Source organism: Phodopus roborovskii, unplaced genomic scaffold (genome assembly GCF_943737965.1).
Source record: "Phodopus roborovskii unplaced genomic scaffold, PHOROB, whole genome shotgun sequence".
NCBI classification, from domain to species: domain Eukaryota; kingdom Metazoa; phylum Chordata; class Mammalia; order Rodentia; family Cricetidae; genus Phodopus; species Phodopus roborovskii.
Window position 1 is genome coordinate 8,722,558 of NW_026126448.1, and position 5,633 is coordinate 8,728,190.

Consider the following 5,633-nt stretch of genomic DNA (forward strand, 5'->3'; position numbering starts at 1 on the left):
GTTCCATTTGGAAGAGATGCCAAAGGCCTGGTTATGTGAGACTAGGGCTTTAGGATACTAAACAGTGGTAGTACATGGGCTTAGCATGGGTGAGGTCCTGGGTTCAATCCTTGGTAGAGACAACAATCTGGCCCCAGCTTTATTCATTGCTGCTGAGTGTGCAACTGCTTTCTGGTTCCCTGAGTTCACAAAGCACAGATGTGTGTGGGGTATGTGTGTGTGTTTGTGTGTGTGAATTAATCCCTGCGTGTATCTACCAGTATCTCCGAATGGAATTATTTGTAGTATATTAAATGAGTTCTCTAAAACTGATGTCTCTAACTGTAATCTACTACCATATGGATGGTGCCAGTGTTTTTCATGTAAGAACCCACACCTCCCCTCTGCACATAGTATCCATTCCCACTGTTTGGTTTACAAAATCATGTTTTCAAAACTCAGCCCCACATAGAGGCTGGAGCAGAGGATCAGTGAAAGAAATAGCATGCACTGACCATGTGTGCGGCTTTAGGTCCAACCCCTAGAATCTTCCCTCAAAAAAAAAAAAAAAAAAGATGGTGGGGACTTAGAACTAAATATGCTTTATGAAATTAGGGAAAAGTTGGCTTATAATTATCAGTGAGTCTCCTCAGAAATCGTCAACTTTTGAGAAAGGCTACTTAAAAGCCAAGTTTCTCCCGAGGAGACTAACCAGGAAGGGAGAGATGGCTTAGAGGTTGGATGCTTGTTCTCATCTGGAGAGGCAGGTGGTTTAGAGATTGAGGGCGTGTCTTCTCTTGGAGAGGACTGGAGTTTGGTTCCCAGCATTCTTATCTGGTGGTTGTGAACTGGTAACTCCAGTTCTAGGGGATCCAGTGCCCTTCTCTGGCCTCCATGGGAACCTATAGTCACATGCACACACACTCACATAGACAGCACACACGTATGCATGATCTTTTTTTCCCTCAATGTATGATTATTTATTTGTTACCCTTAAAGACTTATATTTTACTAGACTCAGACTTAGAGGTTGAAGCTCTCAGTGAGGGCAGCCTACATCTCGTGGTGATCTGTTCCTGGTGCTTTTCTTTAGCTTCCTTCAGTCTCTTGGCCAAAAGTTTAGCATATTTTGTAGCCTCCTCCTTGTTTTTCTTTGTTGTTTCTTCAGAGCAATACCACGGTGTTTGTGTTGCAGGACACATGGAGTAACAAGATGCTGAATCTTGGGTGCTGTGGTGCTGGGCTTCTTACCTTCTTTGCTTAAAGGCTTTCTCACAACATATTGACAGACATCATCTTCTCTGAAGAGATTAAAAAGCTTTCGGATTCTGCTAGCTCTTCTAGGTCCCAACCGATGAGAAACAGTAGTATCTGTCAGTCCAGGAATATCCTTCTCTTCTTTTTTTACAATGACCAAGTTGAGAACACTCAGATTGGCATTCACCATGCGTCCTCGAACAGGCTTGTGCTTCCTCTCTTCAGTTCTCCTTGGTCTATAACAAGAATGTCCCATAGTCAAAAGCAGGTGCACTCTGCCATGGGTCAAAACACCTTGCTTCATGGGGAAACCTTGTTTGTCATTCCCGCCACTGATTGGGACTACATAACCAACCCTTCCACTCTTCACCCAGAGCACCAGCAGCTACTTCTGTGGCCGTGTTCTTCTCATAGAATGTACAAAGTTTGTGCTCATCGTCCACTTCGATGAGCTTCTGGCAGCCAGTGGCAGGGAAAGAGATATTAGGCTTCATCTTCACATAGCTGACAGCCTAGGAGGTGCCACGAAAATGAGCATGTGTGATCTTTTAAAATACTTCAAAAAAAAAAAAAATAAGAAAAAGATTAAGCCAGGAAACTCCAAGAGGGCAGTGTGTGGTGTGCTCCATCAGAAAGTAAGATGTAGCAGCTCTTACTCACTTGACAAATGTCCCTCTTACAACATAATCTTGACCTTTGTCCCACTGACATGTGGAGTCATGTCTTTCCTTGGGTTTGGATGAGATTATGACTCACTTGTAGTCAGAAGAATGTAAACAGTGGCTAGGAGATGGCTCGTCCTGTGAAGCACTTGCTACGGAGGCATGGGGACCTGAGTGAGGATCTCCAGCATCCGTGTAAAACCCTGGGAAGATGTGTCTGTGATCCCAGCCCTGAAGAGGTGAAAACAGGCAGAGCCCTGGAGCCCACTGGTCAGACCGCCTAGCCCAATCTATAGGCATCAGGTTCAGTGAGGGACCCTGCCTCAAAAAATGAAGTGAAGCATTGGAGAGATGGGCTCAGCAGTTAAGAGTCCTTACTGTTCTTATAGTGGACTTGGAGTTGAGGTCCCCAGCACCTCATAATCACTTGTAACTCTAGAGGATCCTATGCCTTCTCCTGGCCTCCAAGGGTACCAGGCACAAATACAGTACACATGTACACATGCAGGCAAAACATATATACACATAAGGTAAACAAATCTTTTTTAAAAAAATCAGTGATGATCTCAAAGGAAACCTTAAAAATAAGGTGGGAAGTGTCTAAGGAAGATATATGATGTCAGCTCTAGCCTTCATGTGTACCGCATGTACATGTGCACACACATGCAAACCACAAACATGTACACACACATCAATGTAGACAGCATGACATGTCAGAAAAGGTAAGGAATCTTTGTTCGCAGGAGCGCTTCGCTGTAACCTGGAACTGTTGTGTAAATGAACATTCTGAAGACACCACGCTGTGAGAAAGTCCAGCAAGTGAGAGAGAGACCAGAGGCAGAGGCAGAGGCAGAGGCAGAGGCAGAGGCAGAGGCAGAGGCAGAGGCAGAGGCAGAGGCAGAGGCAGAGGCAGAGGCAGAGGCAGAGGCAGAGGCAGAGGCAGAGGCAGAGGCAGAGGCAGAGGCAGAGGCAGAGGCAGAGGCAGAGGCAGAGGCAGAGGCAGAGGCAGAGGCAGAGGCAGAGGCAGAGGCAGAGGCAGAGGCAGAGGCAGAGGCAGAGGCAGAGGCAGAGGCAGAGGCAGAGGCAGAGGCAGAGGCAGAGGCAGAGGCAGAGGCAGAGAGATGACTGCTTGACCAGCTCCTGCTCTAGCACCCCCCTTTGCCCCTGAAATCCTGCTTCACCCTGAGTTGTTTTCTGACAATAGTCAGCTAATAGTGGTACTGAATGAACTATCTGGGGGACAGAATGTTTCTCTCCAAATTACCATCTCAAATTGGCATCCGAGGGCTTGGGAATGTAGCTCAGTATGAGCTCAGCATGATGTGAGAGTCTGGGTCCCATCCTTAACACCACATAACAAAGTAAGGTTGTCAGCAGTGCCTCTTCTGACCGGGGGCCAGTTTGGTTCCCTTCTGTGTTAATGGAGACTCCTCCCAGGCAAACCTGCCAGGCTGGGGTGGATCACCCAGGCACCTGTGCAATTCATTTTAATAAGAAATGGAGCAAGAGTCACGTCTTTACTTCTGGGAGAAGCTAATGTGCACTGACTGTGTAAAGTCAGTATGAGAAACTGAATGCTGCTTTCTTCTGCTCGTGATTTTAAAGGGTTAGGGTTATGGGTCTTTTCCCCTCTCCCCAATTACATTATTTTCTTCTAAAGCATGCCCTTGTGTTTCAGCTTCCAGGATATTTTGAAAAGTTTTTAAGATATATACAAACCCAAAGCTGGTATTTTTTTTTTTTGAGTGGTCCATCTTCACATTAACTCTCTCTCTCTCTCTCTCTCTCTCTCTCTCTCTCTCTCTCTCTCTCTCTCTCTCTCGCCTGGCTGTGGTGGCACATGTCTTTAATCCCAGCACTCAGAGGCAGAGGCAGAGGCAGAGGCAGGTGGATCTATGAGTTTGAGGCCAGGATGGTTTACAGAGCAAGTTCCAGGACAGCCAGGGCTACACAGAGGATCCCTGATCAAAATTCTCTCTCTCTCTCTCTCTCTCTCTCTCTCTCTCTCTCTCTCTCTCTCTCTCTCTGTGTGTGTGTGTGTGTGTGTGTGTGTGAGTGTGTGTGTGTGTTTGGTGTAGGGAGGGAGGCTGTGCTGGGCACAGTAATTCCTGCATACTATGTAGTGCTCTATCTCTGTGCTGCATTCCCAGGCCACAGTTGCTTTTTGTTTGGTTTCTATGTGTAGCCTTGGCTGTCCTGGAGCTCACTCTGTAGCCCAGGCTGGCCTTGAATTCACATAGATCCATCTGCCTCTGCCTTCTGAGTGCTAGGATTAAAGGCCACCAATGTCTGTCTGCATTTTGAAAAAGCCAGTTAAATGTTGCCCAAACTACTTTATGAAATGAACTTTAAGTTACTATAAACAATGTGTTAACCAGATGCTTAAGTGCATCTGAAAGGTCAACTTCATTGATAAAGTACCTTTCATCGTTGTACCTTTCATCATTGATCAGTAAAGAAAGAGAAGGCATTCTTGTGTAATGAGAAGAAAAAGAAAGTAATTTAAGTTTTTTTTAGGTTGATAATTGATAACAGTGGGACTTTCTCTTAATCTCAAGAAGCAACTGAAGATGTATCATCACTTGGAAAATGAGCTTTGTTTTTCTTCCAGGAAATAACTACTGAGAAAGGAAGTTTGTCAGCAAGCATTCTTGGAACACCAGGCTGAGGCTGTGTCCTGAAGTTAGCAAGAGAGTAGGTGTGGATTGAGTGTGTGTGTGTGTGTGTGTTCATTCTGGTCTGAAAAGATGAGGCAGGTGTTTGTGACAAGCTGTGATGAGGACCTCAGATTACTTGAATCCATTGTGTGTTTTTCCTTGTTAGGGAAAAAGAAGGAAGGGAGGAAGAAAGAAAGAAAGAAAGGAAGGAAGAAAGAAAGAAAGCTAAAAACAAGCCTTTATTTAAAGGAAGCCCCAGATAATTCAACAAGGCATTGAATGAAGTCCCTATTATACAAGTGCTTGACAAAGGCTATTTGGCTCTAGAGTCTGGTGAGGCCAGAGGCTGAAATCCACACCCACAATAGGGTTCTGATAGTTTGAATCTCAGGACCGACTTGCAGTGCTGGGGTTAAACCTGACGCTGGTGTCTGCTAAGCATATGTGTCTATGAAGCACTTGTACCACCTCCAAGCTCCATCCTTAGCTTTTGAGTTCCTTGAGAAGGAATTCGCATGTACCCCAGCTGGCTTCAAACTTGGGCTCTTCCTGACTTGTCTGCCTGAGAACTGGGATTAAACCAGCCCAATACAAAGCGTTACTTTTATTGACCTTGGTTGGAATGAAGTTTACCCAGTAATACAAACAGTCTAATGCTAGAATGCCAGCAGCCTTCAGGTGCCACAGCTAACAGCTCCTGAATGTTTACAGTGGTCAACATGACCTCCTGGCAGGAGAGGGGGCATTCCAAGGAGATTTACTCCTCCCTTTGGCTACCTGGCTACTGAAATTTTCCTTCAGGAATCCCATGCTAGTGGGGAGAGGAAGGTTACAGCCATGGTACAAGCCAGAGGAGGACTTTGCCTGCCAGAGGCTTCACACATCTTAATTGTTTTTTATATATTTAATTGGGGCTGGAGAATTGGCTCAGTGGTAGCACTAGCTGCTCTTTCAGAGGAACTGGGTTTAATTCCCAGCACCCACATAGTCACAACTGTATGTAACTCCAGTTCCAGGGGCTCTAACACCTTTTCCTGGTTTCCTGGTATGCACCAGACATACATGTGGTACACAGACA

The 5,633-nt window shown here is 45.6% G+C and overlaps 1 pseudogene; it reads right to left on the minus strand.

Moving 5' to 3' along the window:
- Positions 1–948: 948 nt before the first annotated feature.
- LOC127225034 (40S ribosomal protein S6-like) lies at positions 949–1,772 on the minus strand (annotated as a pseudogene).
- Between the last annotated feature and the right edge of the window lie 3,861 nt (positions 1,773–5,633).